Raw genomic sequence first — 19211 nt, forward strand, 5'->3', positions numbered from 1 at the left:
CCTTTTCCTGCAGATCCTTTAACAATTCTTTTGCTTTCCCCATGATTCAGAATCCAGAAATGTCAGTGCAGCACTGGATGAAAGATGCAAGCATCTGTCAGGAGTCCATAAACTCATTGACCTTTTATACGCACACACTAATTACAAGCAAACAGATCACAGGTGAGGGTGGTTACCTTTAATAGCCAAACTCCTTTGTGTCAACTTGTGTGCATGTTATCAGGCCAAAACCACCAGGGTATGTAAACTTTTAAACGGGGTCATTTGGGTAGTTTCTGTTGTGATTATGATTTAAAAAGAGTAAACACAGTTGATTGATAATAAATGGCTTCAGCCAAACACTAACCATGAGTGAAAGAAATGATTTTGTGTTATCATTCATATTCTCTGAAAAATGGCCAAGAAATCATAAATTATGCCAGGGTAGCACAACTGTATATACAGTATCTCACAAAAGTGAGCACACCCCTCACATTTTTGTAAATATTTTATTATATCTTTTCATGTGACAACACTGAAGAAATTACACTTTGCTACAATGCAAAGTAGTGAGTGTATAGCTTGTATAACAGTGTAAATCTGCTGTCCCCTCAAAATAACTCAACACACAGCCATTAATGTCTAAACTGCCGGCAACAAATGTGAGTACACCCCTAAGTGAAAATGTACAAATTGGGCCCAATTGGCCATTTTCCCTCACCAGTGTCATGTGACTCCTTAGTGTTACAAGGTCTCAGGTGTGAATGGGGAGCAGGTGTGTTAAATTTGGTGTTATTGCTCTCACTCTCTCATACTGGTCACTTGAAGTTCAATATGGCACCTCATGGCAAAGAACTCTCTGAGGATCTTGAAAAAAGTATTGTTGCTCTACATAAAGATGTCCTAGGCTATAAGAAGATTACCAAGACCTTGAAACGGAGCTGCAGCACGGTGGCCAAGACCATACAGCGGTTTAACAGGACAGGTTACACTCAGAACAGGCCTTGCCATGGTTGACCAAAATAGTTAAGTGCACGTGCTCAGCGTCATATGCAGAGGTTGTCTTTATGAAATAGATGTATGAGTGCTGCCAGCATTGCTGCAGAGGTTGAAGGGGTGGAGGGTCAGCCTGTCAGTGCTCAGACCATATGCCGCACACTGTATCAAACTGGTCTGCATGGCTGTCATCCCAGAAGGAACTCTCTTCTAAAGATGATGAACAAGAAAGCCCCCAAACAGTTTGCAGAAGACGAGCAGACTAAGGACATGGATTATTGGAACCATGTCCTGTGGTCTGATGAGACCAAGATAAACTTATTTGGTTCAGATGGTGTCAAGCGTGTGAAGAGCACAACGACAAGTGTGTCTTGCTTACAGTCAAGCATTGGTGGTGGGAGTGTCATAATCTGGGACTGCATGAGTGCTGACAGCACTGGGGAGCTACAGTTCATTGAGGGAACCATGAATGCCAACGTGTACGGTGACATAATGAAGCAGAGCATGATCCCCTCCCTTCGGAGACTTGGCCGCAGGGCAGTATTCCAACACGACCCCAAACACACTTCCAAGATGACCACTGTCTTGCTAAAGAAGCTGAGGGTAAAGGTGATGGACTGGCCAAGCATGTCTCCAGACCTAAACCCTATTGAGCATCTGTGGGGAATCCTCAAATAGAAGATGGAGGAGCGCAAGGTCTCTAACATCCACCAGCTCCAGGAGGTCATCATGGAGGAGGGAAGGAGGACTCCAGTGGCAACCTGTGAAGCTTTGGTGAACTTCATGCCAAAGAGGGTTAAGGCTGTGCTGGTAAATAATGGTGGCCACACACAAAATGTTGACACTTTGGGCCCAATTTGGACATTTTCACTGTACTCAGGGGTGTACTCACTTTTGTTGCCAGTGGTTTAGACATTAATGGCTGTGTGTTGAGTTATTTTGAGGGGGCAGCAAATTTACATTGTTATACAAGCTGTACACTCACTACTTTACATTGTAGCAAAATGTAATTTCTTCAGTGTTGTCACGTGAAAAGATATAATAAAATATTTACAAAAATGTGAGGGGGTGTACTCACTTTTGTGAGATACTGTATACACGAGACTGTGTATATATATAGATATATATCTATATCTATATAGATATATATATTGTACAGGATGCCGTGGCTGGGTCCTGGAAGGACGCTATGTTTCCCCTCTGTTTGGACTGTGGTCCCTTTAAGGGAACAAAAAGGGTTAACTCACCTGTCAGAGGAAGTGGGTTTAAAACAAGACAGGAAGTTGTAGGTGAGTGTGGAGGAGTGTAGAGGAGAATGTGGATGATTGTGTGCAGCAACAAAAGTGAACAGCAGTGTCCTGCCTGGAAGCCTCCTGGCAGGGGAAGCTACCTGCAACAGAAACCAAGGACTGTTTAACTGCGATAGCAGTTCTGGACTTTTGCAAGTCGGTGAGACTGAAATCCCTTTCTTTTGTTTTTGCTGCTGTAAAGCTATTTAAGTTCAATAGTGTTAGACATTCAGAGCTTTTTATGATACACAGTGCTTTGGCTTAGGGGTTGATTTCCTTAAAGCAAATAGGCTGTTTACTTGGCAAGAGAATTTTTCCTTTGCAAAAGTGAATTTTCACCATATTTACTAAGCTAAGAATAATCAATTGTGTAAGGAAAATTATAAAATATATACAAATAGAAAATATGTTTATTAAAGTTTTCATCCCTTACAAAGTATTCAGTAGAAACAATTTGCCCATGATTGGAAGTCAACAGAGTTTAAATGACTTACAGAGACACCCATTCTAATGCCCCGTACACACGGTCGGACTTTGTTCGGACATTCCGACAACAAAATCCTAGGATTTTTTCCGACGGATGTTGGCTCAAACTTGTTTTGCCTACACATGGTCGCACAAAGTTGTCGGAATTTCCGATCGACAACAACGCGGTGACGTACACCACGTACGACGAGACTAGAAAAGGCCGGTTCAGAACCAAGCGCGGCACCCTTTGGGCTCCTTTTGCTAATCTCGTGTTAGTAAAAGTTTGGTGAGAGACGATTCGCGCTTTTTTAGACTCGTGGCTTTCAGATCGTTTTCTGACGTTCAGTTTGTGCTTGTGGGTTTGTATCTGCTCTTCAGTGCGTGCAGTCAGTTCGTATCAGAGTTTTCTGTGTGATCTTGCCTGCTCGTTGCTGTTTTTCAGCTCGCTCTTCACAGGCCTTGCTGTTCTTCAGTTCGTTCTGTTACTTCGTTCTGAGCAGCCGACCGTTTTCTAGCCATGTTTCGTATGCGTACTCCTCGTAGAGTTCGTGCTGTGCGGGGGCTTGGTGTTGGGGTCCTGACCTTGACACAAGTCCAGTCCATGAACAGGGTGAGGAGGAGTTCATGGACCAAGAATTGGTTGCTTCAGCGTGACCAGTTCTGTCATATGCCTTTGCTCCGTGAGATCCGTGAGAATAATCCTGATGATTTCAGGAACTTTCTCAGGATGACGGACCCCGTGTTTCACCGTTTGTTGGCTTCGCTGACCCCCTATATCAGCAGGCAGGATAGCTGCATGAGGCAAGCCATCACTCCGGAGCAGAGGTTGGTCGCTACCTTGCGGTATTTGGCCACAGGGAGAAGCCTGCAGGACTTGAAGTTCTCGACAGGCATCTCCCCCCAGGCTCTTCTTTGTGGACATTTACTGCTTGTGTTTGTTTGAGCTGACCCTGACAGAAATGTGTGGAGTGCAGAAAATGTCGTGATTGTGTAACCTTATACAAAGCACTGTTGGCTGTTATTTACTAAATGCAAAGTCACTTTTCACTACAAGTGCACTTGCAACTGCACTGAAACTGCACTTGTAGTGCAAAGTGGATTTCCCCTTAGGAAATAACCCCCATTTTCTCATAAAACAACAATTACATCACCCCAAAAGTGTTGTAGCATTGAGACAATAATCCACACATTCTTGATGAACAATCTTTTTAATACCTGCACAATCACATGTGCATTTACCAAAGGTTTTTCTGACAAACCAACATGTTTGTTGTATAACAATTTTTGGGGTGTCATTATCCAAAATCAAAATGTCCATTTTATAGAAAACAGGCATGTGTAAAACCAACAAGAAAGACACAAATCTTGATCTTACAAAGTTCACATTTGGTAGAACTGGAAGGCAATATCAGACATGAGTATTTAGGAACTGTGTTTGATATTGCGTTCAGATGGGGGGAAATCACCCCTGGCAAAGCCAAATTTGGAAGATGCACACAAATTTCACAATGTCAACATGTGCTATCTACCATCACGGGGGATCAAGGGACGTGTTTTGGGGGAGAAAGCCCTTCCTCACCGCTACTTTATTATTGAGGAAGGGGTTGCACCCCCAAAACGCGCCCATTGATCTCCCGTGATGGCAGATAGCACATGTTGACACACTGTGTGCATCCTCCAAATTTGGCTTTGGGAAAAATCACAAAAACATTTCGCACATTGTAGCAGACAAAAGAAGAAAGTGATTTGGAGGGGCTTTAAACTCGCCCCAAAACATCAATGATGTTTTTATATTTTGGAATAACATCATTGATGTTTTGCTTGATGTTTTCCAATTGTAAATTACACCCCATGATCTCCCCGATCACAATCTGGGCACTTTCTGATGTGAAAGGATCTTCATCCACAACCTCACGATCACCTAAAAAGAGAGGAACCCCAAAATAAATTAGGTGTAAAAAATATGCCGCCATCCATCTCTTATCTGAGCCTGTGGTCGCAGACACTCACCTGTTGTGGTGACTACTTCCACCACGTCTTCATCCTCCTGCTCATCTTGTGTTGGGGGGATTTCACCTTCTTCCAGAGGGGGGGGGGGCTCTGGTCTCCTCACATGAGGGGTGTCCTCCGAGTCTTTTCTCCCCTATGTAAAACAAAAATGGTATAATTAGCACACAGATATTTGATGGCAGAACTATATAAAGATGAAACATTGCTTGGAAGTGGGGTACAATGATATATTTTAGCAGAGTTCCAAGATGTAGCTTTTTTAGTGCCCTTTGTCAAGCTGCAATACTTTACCTGTTTAGTACAAGCTTCACAGATGTAGCCCCCCCTATAGTATACACTGGAGCACCTGTGTGGCCCCCCTAATAAAAATGGTGTTCTGGGGTCCCACACTAGTGCTCCAGTGTCCAGATGTGAAAACAGCTGCTGAGTGTCCTCTCCTTACACACAATCTAGTTTGCATTTCATTCTAGTAACAAAGCCATCTACACAACCCAATTCTTTGAAGACAAGTATAGGGCCTCAAAATGGTGGCCAAATGCATATGGCCTAAACAATGGTATTTTCTAGTCCGCAAAAAAAATGTGTGATCCGAACGAATAATGTGCCCATGAACATGAAAGTTGCCATTTTAAACTGTACAACAGTTCCTAAAAGCACATGGAGCAGCACGAACGTAATAAACACAAAAAAAATAGGAACACAGCACAACTACTTACTTTTTTGCAGCACTCTCCGGATCTTTCTGTACTGCTCATGTTCTCGTAATTTCAGGTCCGACCACCGCTTCCTGAGCTGATCTTTCGATCGTCGTACCCCGAATTTCCGGTGCAGACTCCTGACCACTTTCGCCATGATCTTGGCCTTTCGGACATTGGGGTTGGGGTAAGGCCCATACTTTCCATCATAGTCGGCCCTCTTCAGGATGTCCACCATTTCCAACATCTCCCCAAAGGACATATTTGAGTCCTTTAATCTCCTTCTGGATCTGGACGTTTCAGGCTCCGGCCTTTCCTCCTCCTCCTCGTTGCTCCAATTCTCAGGATCCTGCTGTCTCTCCGCCATGTGCTCTTCCTCCACTGCGCCGAACGAAAAGGGGCGGGGAATAGAATAGAAAGAACGTCAGGGGCGGGCGGAGTTATACGCATGCGCAGTGTGTATAAATCGTAACGCGCGCGTCTTACGTACGATCTGTGAGCAGAGGAAGGAGCATCGGAGACGCCGATCGTGCTAACGAAGGTAGGATCTAAACTTGGCCCTATACTGCTTCGAAATTGAAGCCTATATTGTAACAAGATTAGGGGAGTTTGGCCTGACATTAGGCTTTGTCTTGTGTTGTGTCTTGCATAGAAAATGGATGGGTTCAACGACCACAATTTCCTGCCCCTGTTCATAGACAAGTACAGGGAGCTGCCCTGTCTGTGGCAGGTGAGACACCCCCACTATAATCACAAACAGAAGAGGCAGGCAGCGCTGGAGAAACTGCTGGAGTTGGTGAAGCCAGTGGTCCCCACAGCAACCATCCCTTATTTAAAAGCTAAAATTGGTGGCCTGAGGAGCACTTATCTTAGGGAGCGCAAGAAGGTCACAGATTCCCAGAGATCTGGAGCTGCAGCAGATGACGTTTATGTCCCCAGGCTGTGGTACTATGAGAGACTGCGATTTCTGTCAGACCACACTGAAGTCAGGGAATCCCTCTCTACTCTTCCTTCCACGCTTCCTTCCACCCCAGCTGAGGCTTCCGATGTCCAACCTGGGCCTTCCAGCCAGGAAGAAGTGGAGGAGCCCAGCTGGAGTCAGGTATAGCATTCTTCTACAGATTTCTGGTCAATCAATAAATGATGTTTATTAGATGTTATTATTGATCACTAATTGCTGATTGAAAAAAGTGTTTTACATATCAATAGACAGTAGTGGGCACCCAAAATTGGGACAAGAATGAAAACTGCTGGGCTCAGAAGGATAGTCTGTTATATTTGTTAACATTCAATTTGCAGCAGTCAGGAGGTGAAAATTGTGTGTGATTGATGAATAAAAAACTAAAACTATGTCCCTTTTTCATACACAGGAAGACCTCAGCCAGGAGGAGGCTGTGGAACGTGGCAGTCAGGAGGAGGCGGGGATTAGTGGCAGCCAGGAGGAGGCGGGGATTAGTGGCAGCCAGGAGGAGGCGGGGCTAAGTGTCAGCCAAGAGAAGCCTGGGACCAGTCGCAGCCTGACTGAGTCTCAGGTTCCTCCCCTCCGCCTGCCATACAAAAGGGCCAGGAAGGCCACTCCGAGTCCCGTGCAGGATTCAGCATACAGGCTGATCCAGGAGGCTTCGGCGTCCCTCCGAGCCTTCCCCAGTCCTGAAGAGGCCTTTGCCTGCATGGCTGCCACAAAATTGCAGGGCATGCAGGAGGGCCAACGCAAGATTTCTGAGGACCTGATTTATAAAGTCCTACGTAAGGGGGAGAGTGGGGAACTGACACACAAGACAGATGTCATGGAGAGGGACGATCCTCCTCCTCCTCCTGCTGCCACAACTCCACCACCACAGCCAAAGCCTGTAAGGAAGCGTGGAAGGAAGACCAAAGAGTGATTGCCCTGGGTTCAGTCTGGTCTGACAGAAGATGCAGTCTCTCGTATGACCACAGCCTGGGGACACACATGTCATCTGCTGCTTTCCGGATCTCTGGGACTTCTGGACCAGACTACCCTCCCTTAGATAAGGACTCCTCAGGCCACCAATTTTACTTTTAAATAATTGATGTCTGCCCTGGGGGTCCAAGGCTTCACCCACTTCTGCAGTTTCTCCAGCGTTGCCTCCCTCATTGTTTAGTTGTGAGCCCTTAATAAAATATTTTTCGGGAAATTCTACTCTCCTGTGTGTGTTTTCATCCAAAAAGGACAGTTTGTTGGTGACGATTCAGGTACATTTCTAAAGTACAATGTGAAATTAACAAGGGACAACAACACCAAACAATCTCCTACAGATTAAATAGAACATATTAGTGGTGTTGTGGGAACTTGTCACCAAAAACACACAAACATTTTCGGGAATACAAATCCAAATCACCAAAAAAAAAAAAATAAAAAGAGAAACACAAAAAAAGATTCTACATTAAAGTAAAAAAACCTAAAAAAAAAAATATGTTGTCAGATGTGAGAAATCAAAATATATTGAGGGAATCCCGATAAATAGTAACGAAAAAAGTTTGTGAGAAGTGTGTGTGAATATGAGCGTCAAAACGACTTAATTCTTGTCACATTATAAAGAAGAAGAGAGTGCGCTGTATTAAACCATTTTGAACATTGCAGTGTGACGAAAGTGCTTTATCCATTACGAACGCTAAGTTTACCAGAACAAGCTGTCCCGTGTCTGAATTTCTTCTGAGCATGCGTGGCACTTTGTGCGTCGGAACAGGCCACACACGGTCGGAATTGACGCAATCGGATTTTGTTGTCGGACAATTTTATCTCCTGCTGTCCAACTTTGTGTGTCGGAAAATCCGATGGAAAATGTCCGATGGAGCCCACACACGGTCGGAATTTCCGACAACACGCTCCGATCGGACATTGTCCATCGGAAAATCCGACCGTGTGTACGGGGCATAAGGCTTCAAAGAGAACTAAAAAGAATAATAAACTGACGAGCGGGACAACCTTGTGGACCATACCTCTACCTTTCAACCCTTTTTCTTCTTTCTCTTTCCTTTTCTCCACCTTACGATTAAAGCTCATTATCAGAATTTATTTGACCTATATACACTCTACCTGTAAACAATATGTATAGTAGGTATAAATCATTTAAATACCTACAAAAGTAACTAAGGAAATGATATATATCTTTAATTTAGGTTTACGTGAACCCATTGTTTAATATTTGAAATTTCATGATATTTACCTATATAAACCCTACTGTAAAACAATGAGCTTACTTTATAGATCCTTGTAAACTTACTTTATGTATCTTTATAACATTGTATACTCATTAAACTTCTTTTGACAAGGAAGTCAACAGAGTTACACCTCATTAAGCTTAGGGAAAACTCGATTGTCAATTGTAAATTCTCTTGCAAACTGAACAGCCTTTTTGCTAGTAAATCAACCCCTAAATGTCAATCTCATCAGCGCCTCCAGTTCTTACCTTGGACTTAAAAACACATTTCCTCTTTTCCTTTAAGTTGTGAAGATTCAGCCCTTCCAGTTCTTATCCTGGACTAAAAAACACATACCCTCTATTTTTTCAAGATAAGGACAGGAGGAGGGTTTCTTTATTTTGGCACAAGACAAGTAGGCAGGATAGACACCATTCTTTGTGATTTGCAATCAAACAAAAAATAGTATAACTGCAAAAATACAAAAATCAGCACAAGGGAAATAACATAATTAGTATAATGTGTTCCTTGTGCTGCTGCCTTTTCAGTTGGTAAAATTTTCCATTGATGCCCCACCCTGCAATCTTCCAGTGCAGCGGGGGTTAATAGAATTGTGGGGGCAGTCACAGTCTCTCAAATCGCCATACTATGCCTGCCTTTTTACGCCCTGCACCACCATTCATACAGCCAGTAGTACAGCTTTGATGAATAAAGCACAATCTATGAATGTAGGGGAAGGTCTTACCAATTATCTCCTGTATTGAATTGTATTGTAACTGTACTGTGTACCCCATGTTGTAAAGCGCTGCCCAAATTGTTGGCGCTATATAAATCCTGTATAATAATAAAAATAATAATCCCCCCTTCACCAGATCATTTTTTATTAAAATAAACTATAGGTTGGCTTCTATGAATAGAGCAGCTATAAGGAAAAGGTGGGCTTTGTCAGAAACTCTTGATGAGAGCCTGCGACAGTTCCCACAATTTAATTAACCCCCCACCACACCAGAAGATTGCAGGGGTGGGGGTCAATGGAGGAGGATATCACCTAACAGTAAAATCAGCACAAGGCATCCTATTGACTGTAAGGCCTCATGCACACTGGACATTATAAAAATGTCAGTAGCATTAGCCGTAGCTGTAGAATGAGTTTTGCAGCGTTTTTGCAGTAGCATTTTTCAGCAGAACTATACTCCCACAAAATTTAAATGCATCACCACAAGATGGCAATGTCGATACAGATAGGTATAAGTGTGCCAACATCCTAAATGTATTGCAAAATGTATTAAAATGAAGAAAACATGGACTTTAGAGGTACATCTGTAGCGTTGACGTACAAAATTAACTTTTATTTATCTTAAAATTCACATTATTGACATAACATGTTAAAAACAAAACATGGTGTTTGGTCTAAAGGACGCTCACACCGCCTAACACAACCAACTATTACCACAGTGAAACAGATCGATCAATAATGATTCAAATGAGGTGATGTCAAATAGAAGAAGCAGCTGGTTGGTGGTAGAGATGTAGTTAAGAACCCCCCCCCCCTAGAAAACAACATTGGGAAGCATCCAACCCAGAAAGGAAGTGATCATAGGTGGACAGGACCCAATTGCAGGGGCGTATAAAACTGTACAATTGTGATCTCTTAAGGCAGGTAACAGCTAGTATAGAACAGGGAAAAGAAAATTACTTATGGTGCATAATATACCAAACAGTATACGCAGGCGGGATCATCCACCAATCAGCGGTTTCTCATGCCTTAAGCAATATTAAGCTCTAGAAGGAAGTGCACAAATATGTATATGTCTATACATATAGAAGAACAAGGCACAAGAGAAACATCTATAAGAAACAGCCAAAGATGGTATATAGGGTTTAAAAGGTGCTTACCGAAAAATCCTTATAAAATTGTGTGGGGCAGGGGTAATAACCATATCCTCAACAACCAAAATAGGAAACTTTGAACCAGACACTAGTACCATACAAATGGAAAGGAGAAGCCCAATATGGCTGTCCCTATGTAAAGTCCACTTTAAGTATAGGGGGCCAGTAGAGCTCCAACAGTGTTGAGGCTAAAAAGAAACAAATGGAGGAGTTTCATAAGTAACTTAATGAGCACTATCAAGACAGAGTAACAAAACCTTGTCTAGAAAAAGGAACAAGCCTTGTATCCAAGAGCATAGACAGGGCATAAGCAGTGCATAGCTTACCCAGAGCTGGTAAATGTAATGAAGACCCACCATCCGTATCTCTCCAGAGTGAATCTGTCTCTGTCTGAGAGGTGCTGTGGCCATGTGTATATATGCCCTGACCGGAAGTGCGTCATCCCTCGAAACCGGAAGTGACGTCACCCGGAAGTGCGCCATCCCAAAATTGGAAGTGACGTCGCTCGGCCCGCCCGCAAGCTGATGCGCATGTGTCAGACTCCCCACTGATGCAGAGAGGGCGGGACACTGCAATAAAAGCAAAGAAGGACCAATTCAGGCAGAGCAAATCCCTCAGGCGCCGCAGTCAGGTAGCAACATGTGCTACCATACATACGACGCTGGGCGGCCATACAATTGGGAGGTAACATCCATCACACCAACCACAGACAGGCAGGCCACTAAAAAAGGGGGGCTGAACAGATTGATCAACATGCTAAAGATAAAAAATGTAAAAACAAAACGAATATTAATAGTAAATATACATAAATGTTTAATTGAGACAATGAACAATCCATTATTAAAAACGGACAGCCCAAACCATAGTCATTTAGGTCATTATATAGCACATATTTGTGAACTTTACATCTTGATCTTTAAAATGGCCAGGTCAGCAGAAATGGAGATAAGCATTGTATAACATACCAAAGTCAATCTAAAAGTTGTCAGATAATATAACTTAACAGGAACCAGCCAACTAAATCAACCATAGCAACAAGCAGGGGCGTTGCTAGGTCTACAAAAGATCTGGGGCTAGAGTCCATAGCAGCGTAGTAAAGAAAGTCATACGCTTGGGCGAGCATACACATGTATATACAGTAATATACATGTGTGTGTATATATATCCACAGAGAGCCCCCCCACTTACATCAGGGTCCCCAGAGAGCCCCTCATATATCAGGTTCCCCAGAGAGCATCCTCCTTACATCAGAGTCCTCAGAGAGCCTCCCCCTTTCATCAGGGTACCCAGAGGGCCCCCCTTACATTCAGGTCCCCAGAGAGCCTCTCCCTTGCATCAGGGTCCCCAGAGAGCCCCCCACTTACATAAGGGTCCCCAGAGAGCCTCCCCTCCCCTTGAGGACCCCTGCAGAGACTCGGGGCTATTGGCCCCAGATTCGGGGCTATAGCCCCAAAAGCCACCCCCTAGTGACGCCCCTGGCAACAAGTATAGCTTAATAAAGTTGAATTATTTATATTTATTATAGAGTGAAGGAGCATGCAGCAATTAGACTCAGAGATGTCAAGAATTAAAACAGGTTCTAATTACTAGGTATAGGTTGAAATATAACTGTATAACACTCAAACGTCAATTTTTAAAGGAAGGGCTTGTATGGGTTTCATTTATCCCTGGAGCATATGTGGCAGCTAAACGCTCAGTCTACAATTTATATATTATAGAGGACAGAGGCAGTTAACCAATGGCACTGCATCCCATAAACAAATGTAAAAAAAGAAGAGGGATATGGGGCACAATTACCCCAGGGACTTTTAAGGTGCATGAATATCAAGATAATCAAAGTCAAGAAGTATGTATGCAAAATCTATCCATGTAAAAACATTTATTTATTTAGTACATAGTAGAAAAAAGTTCATTCATTAAAAACACGTTTTACAATAACCATAATTGGCTTTACAAAAATGTTGGCAGAAATGACCACTTAGTAAATACCACTCGACATGTTTCGCTCTTTTTTGAGCTTCATCAGGAGTTCTGGTATATATGTGGTATACTGAAAGTGAGAAACAGAATATATGTTATATATTATGCAGTTAGAAATAAAACTTAGAATAACAGTTCCAAGTATAGAATATTTTTTGCATACATCAATGGCAAAAGCATCTATGGATTTACATAAAGATAATGGAGATATAACCAATTAATCAATGGAAAATAAGGAATGAAAATTAGTAATAAGAAATAAAGTGAATAAATTCCACATATACCAATTACATAATTATAATTAAGACTGTCTTACCAAGCCAAATGAGTACATACAGATAAACCAGATGTTGTAGTTTGTGTGAATGTGATGAATAACATTCACATTAAATTGGATGAGACTCCCATGCCCCGGTCTCCCAAATTGTTGGTCATAGAGGAACAAAGTATGAATATATCCTTACAGAAAATTAAAGATAACAAGTATAAAATAGAGTTACAAACAGTAACCTGCCGAACATTCAGGATTTAAAATCCAAGAGTCAGGCAAAAATTAGTAACTTGAGTTGAATCAAATGTACATTGCTGAACGGCTGATAATAGCCTATTTTCATATATTTTTTCATTTATTTCATTTTTTTTTCTCCCATCCCAATTTGATTTTATTAATATGTTTTTTCAAAAATTTCTTTTATTTTTGACATAATTCATTTCCCACATCAGTATAGGATTATTATATTACCTCCCTGTGGACAGGGTGCAGAGATTCAAGTTCATCTCCTCTTTCTCCCCTAACAGGGGATATTAAAAGAGGGGTGAACCTATGGGTTCCTACCGTCCCTACCGTCCCTACTGTCCCTACTGTAAAGATAACAAGTATAAAATAGAGTTACAAACAGTAACCTGCCGAACATTCAGGATTTAAAATCCAAGAGTCAGTGAAAAATTAGTACCTTGAGTTGAATCAAACGTACATTGCTGAACGGCTGATAATAGCCTAAATTGCAAAGTAAACACGAGCACTTCCCATCTCCCAAATGAGAGGTTTGGTAAGGACTGATTGTTTGCCAATTGTATGTAAAACACAAGTATAATGGAGGATATATGTACTCTGTAAAAAAAGAAAAACAAATCTGTTTAAGCAAATGTGCTAACCAACAACAATGAATCGCTCTGTCAGTGAGCAGACACAATGTGTGGAGACACAGTTACCTTTCATTTTATATCACTAATATCTAGCCATATTAACGCTTGGTTTTTACACTAATTTTTAGCACTTTTCATCTCAGAACACACCTACAGCTGCAGATATGGATATTTTTGATTTTGTAGAAAAACGCACAGTAAATTTAGATAATGTTTTTTCAACTGCACCTAGCACAGAAAAAGGAGATTTAGATACGAATTTTAGAAAACTTGGCCACCTGATGGAGAAAAAAGTGAGCCTATGGTGGGATATTGCTACCCATGAACAGTACATTAAAGACAAAATGGTGCCCAGGAGATTGAGATGGGAGGTCCCCATTTGTGATGGTCTAGTGGATCAAGAAGGAGTAAATGAATGGTACAAATTTTTTAACGATAAAGGAATGGATTTAGTTCACTTTGCCCTGAAAAGGAAACAGAGAAAATTACAGATAATTAACCAACAAATTACTGAGTGCAAGAGCACATTGGAACCGTTTAAAGATACAGCTCCATTTACAACTTTAACTAAGCAACTAAACAAAGTTCTAGAACAGAAAGATATAGAACTAAAGCAAAGGAAGAAAAGAAAGTACCTCAGAGATACCAATGATTATCATTTGGAACAGGTACCATATTTAATTGGCAGGTCAACCTGAAACAAGGTAAAACAGAATCTATTGCCTCATCCTCTGAGAGAGAGGTAAGAATAATCACTCCAAGAAGAGAATCTAACCATAGAACACCAGAAAGAAGACCGCGAACACCTGATGGTCTGAAGTATAAGAGACAACCTGAAACAGAACAAAGTAGAATCTATAGGGATGATGATGGCCCTAGAACCCCAAAACCTTGGTGGAAAAACAGAACAAAAAATAAGTCCCCTAGAAGACTTTATTGGAAAAATAATGGTAATAAAAGAAACAACAGACCATATCAGTCACCACACAATTATCCAAAACCATACCAATCACCTAATAATCGCATGAATGCTCCACAATATTATCGGGAAGATAATAGAAGGAATAATGGCTATGTGGACCAGGCATGCTATCGTCAACAACCAAGAGAGTACCAAACCAATAATTATAGGACTGAACCAAGGGAGTATTATCAAAATACATACAGAAACGAATCAAGAGATTATTACCAAAACCCTGAGAGAAATGAACAAAGGGAATACCAACATTATACAAATGGAGAAGAATACCTGGAGTATCAATCTAACCGAAATAGGAATGAAGGAGGAGAAAATGAACAATCTAGGTATGAACCGACAAGAAGCCCCATTCAAACTAACAACAGGTATGAACCATTAAGGGAATATAATAATGAGGAGCAATCAAGGTCTTTTTTAGAATATCGCTGAAACGAAGACCCCTACAAACAAGAACATCACAACAGGGTAAAAAGGCCAAACAGAAAAGGGGATGGAGAGCAGGACAGAAAGTCCAAAAGAAAAAGAGAATATTAGGAGAAGGCATATATAACCTCAGTGGAATAGAGCTAACGAGAGCTGAACTTGGTACATTAGACAAAGGTTTAAAATATGCCCCCACAAGAAATCTTGATAAATTTCAAATTTATATTGATATACAAAAGTATACCAGGAAGCTGAATATCAAGAAATAGATGTTATCTAAACCTCCCAGTACACATAACTTGGAAACAGAAGCATCAAGAGGAATTATTCACAGCAACCTCAGAAACAGATCATTGTTTAATCCACAGGTATTGAACAATGAGCATATTCAAGTTTTTAACAGAATGGTGATACAAGAACTTGAACAATTAAAATACAAGAAAATATCTGAACCCAATAATATACAAATAGGCATCAAACGGCTAGAACAAAATAAGGAAATTGTAGTGAGACCTGTGGACAAAGGGGGAGCAATTGTGGTACTATCCAAAGAATATTACAATAAGGAGCTACTAGGACAACTAAGCGATACAAATACTTATATTAAACTAAATGGCAATCCAACAAGAGAATACAAACGGGAATTATCAGATGTAATCCTGAAAGGAGTAAGTAAGAATATCCTAAACAAAAAAGAGTCCAAATATTTATTGCCTGACACGTGTAGAGTACCCATCATCTACACCGTGCCGAAAATACACAAAAATTCAGAACGACCGCCGGGTAGACCCATTATAAATGGTATTCAATCTTTCAATGCCAGGATAGGTGAATATGTCGATAAATTTTTATAGCCGTTAGTATCTCAAACCAGAGCATTACTGAGAGATACGAAACATTTGATACAAATAATGGATACCCTTGATTTAAAACGAGATCAAAAATATATCATTGCAACTGCGGATGTAGCTTCGCTGTATACAGTTATTGATCACAGTGATGCAATAGAAGCATCCAAATGGGCTATGGACAAATTCAGCCATCTCATATCCAAACAAAAAAGGTTTATTTTGAGAAGCCTGGCGTTTGGAACACAGCACAATTACTTTTGGTATAAGGACAACTATTACAGACAATTAACTGGGATTGGCATAGGAGCTAAGTATGCTCCAAGTGTGGCCAATGTTTTTCCTTGTCAAAAGAAGTTTATTGAGTATACAATATTATAAAGATACATAAAGTAAGTTTACAAGGATCTATAAAGTAAGCTCATTGTTTTACAGTAGGGTTTATATAGGTAAATATCATGAAATTTCAAATATTAAACATTGGGTTCACGTAAACCTAAATTAAAGATATATATCATTTCCTTAGTTACTTTTGTAGGTATTTAAATGATTTATACCTACTATACATATTGTTTACAGGTAGAGTGTATATAGGTCAAATAAATTCTGTTAATGAGCTTTAATCGTAAGGTGGAGAAAAGGAAAGAGAAAGAAGAAAAAGGGTAGAAAGGAAGAGGTATGGTCCACAAGGTTGTCCAGCTCGTCAGTTTATTATTCTTTTTAGTTTTCTTTGAAGCCTTAGAATGGGTGTCTCTGTAAGTCATTTAATCTGTTACCATGGCAACAGGACAGAGTCATTGAAGTTTGACAGGAACTGTTGTTTTATCCAAGGATGCCAAAGTTTTTCAAATTTTGGAATTTGATTTTGATCGATGGCTACCATCTTAGCATGGGACATTGTATTATTCATTCTGTGAATTGTTTCTGCTAATACCAATGTAGGAGATTTCCATGCCTTGGCCACTATTTGTTTTGCAGCCGTTATTAGTTGGATCATAAGTTTGAATTGAGAGAGTGTTAACCATTCCGGTTTTAGATTAAGTAAAGTTATATATGGATCTGGTTGTATTATTTTTTAAAATATTTTAGATGCAATCACGAAGACTTCCTTCCAGAAGGTTTGGTTTACTGGGCACGTCCACCATATGTGTAAATGTGTGCCTATTTCTGGGCATCCTCGAAAACAAAGAGCTGAGGTATTAGGTGAATATTTTGCCACTCTAGCGGGTACAAGGTACCAGCGAGTTAGGACTTTATAATTTGTCTCCAGTGCTAAAATGTTGGGTGAAGATGACTTAGATGTGAGCCATACGTTAGACCAGTCCGTGTCTTCTAAAGTTCGTCCCAGGTCCTCCTCCCACCTCTGAACGTAAGAGGGTCTATTAAGATTTGCTACTCCATATAATTGATTATAAAGTGATGAAATTGTACCTTTAGCAAATGGATCTTTTGTACAGATTGATTCAAAAATGGATAATTGGGATAATGGTGTATCCCCCTTTAGGAATGATGTATAGAAATTTTTGATTTGGAGATATCTAAATATCTCAGAGTTTGGTAGATCATATTTTTCTCTAAGCGATGGGAATGAAAGGAATGATTTAGATGCTATGAAGTCATTTAGTGTCTGAATGCCTGATGCTGTCCAAGCATTAAAAGAATTTGGGTAGATCCATGCCGGATAAAAGGCCGGATTTCTGATAAACGAAAGGAGAGGATTGTGTGGAGAACTGATATTTGATATTTGGTTTTTAGTTTATCCCAGAGAGATAAGAAGTGTTTAGTTATGGGATTATGAATTTTAAAGCGGTCTTTAGGATCAAGCCATAATAAGCTTGATATTAATAGAGGGTCATTTTCTGAAGCCTCTATAAATACCCATAATGGGATTTCCTGTTTTGCATGGTATTTGGACAGACTGGCCAAATGTGCTGCTCTGTAGTAGTTAGTAAAATTAGGGTATCCCAGGCCTCCTTTATTTTTGGGAAGATGTAGTGTGTGTATAGGTATACGTGGTTTAGAAGAGCCCCATATAAACGAAGTTGCTCTTTTTGTACTATTCTCAAAAAATAGGAAGGAATTGGAATAGGGAGGACTCTGAATAGATAAAGCAATTTGGGTAGAATAGTCATTTTGATTGCATTAATCTTCCCTATCCAGGATAAAGGAAGTTGCGACCATTGTTTTATTAGATTTGTGATCTGTCTTAATACAGGAGGATAATTGGTTGAGAATAAGTCAGAATGAGATGCTGTTAAATGAATTCCAAGATATGGGATTGATTTTTCTGCCCATGTGAATGGGAGTGCAGCCCTAGCCGGGATCAATTCCATGTTTGTGAGTGAAATATTAAGCACTAGGCATTTCTTAGGATTAATCATAAGGCCGGATAGGGCTGCAAATCCATCAAGAGCTGGTATTAAGTTAGGACCAGAGACCTGTGGTGATGATAGAAAAAGTAATATATCGTCTGCAAATATACATAATTTGTGTGTAATACCTCCTACTTCAATGCCAGTTATAGTTTGGTTTGTTCTGATGTATTGGGCCATGGGTTCGAGTATAAGGGCAAATAATAAGGGAGATAATGGGCAACCCTGTCGGGTACCTCTTTCAATATTAAAGGCATCAGATTTGTATCCAGCATATTTTATATAGGCTTTGGGTTTATTATATAATGCTTTGATCCATGTTAAAAAGTGGGGTCCAAAACCCCATTTTTGTAATGAATATTGCATATATTGGCAGGATACTGTGTCAAATGCCCTCTTAATATCAAGAGATAGAAAACATAAAGGGATTTTCCGTTTTTTAGCAATATGTGCCAATAACACTGCCCTGCGTATATTATCGCCTGCCTGTCTATTTGGCATGAAGCCTACTTGATCTCTATGTATTAATTTTCCTATAATGCTATTGAGGCGTTTTGCTATTATTTTTGCTAATAATTTAATATCAAGGTTTAACAGAGAGATAGGCCGATAATTCACACAGGAAGTATCATCAGAAAGGGGTTTTAGGATCATACAAACAATTGCCATTAGTGTTTCTTGTCAAAGAATGTCCATCTAGAAGTTTGTTAAAAGTTTCAGTGAGAATGGGAGAGAGTATTTCTGAGAATGTTTTATAGTATAAAGCCGAGTAGCCGTCTGGGCCTGGTCTTTTGTTAAGTTTTAGGTCTTTTATGGCGTTAGCAACTTCATCTATAGTTATAGGCTCATCCAAACTGCTTTTTTGATTCTGAGATAACTCAGGTAAGGTTATTTTTGAGAAGAAGGATTCAGCCTCTGTAGGATTAAATTCATTGTTTGTCTTGTATAAAGTTGTGAGATGTGAGTGAAATTTA

The sequence above is a fragment of the Aquarana catesbeiana genome, linkage group LG02 (genome assembly GCF_042186555.1).
Source record: "Aquarana catesbeiana isolate 2022-GZ linkage group LG02, ASM4218655v1, whole genome shotgun sequence".
NCBI classification, from domain to species: Eukaryota; Metazoa; Chordata; class Amphibia; order Anura; family Ranidae; genus Aquarana; species Aquarana catesbeiana.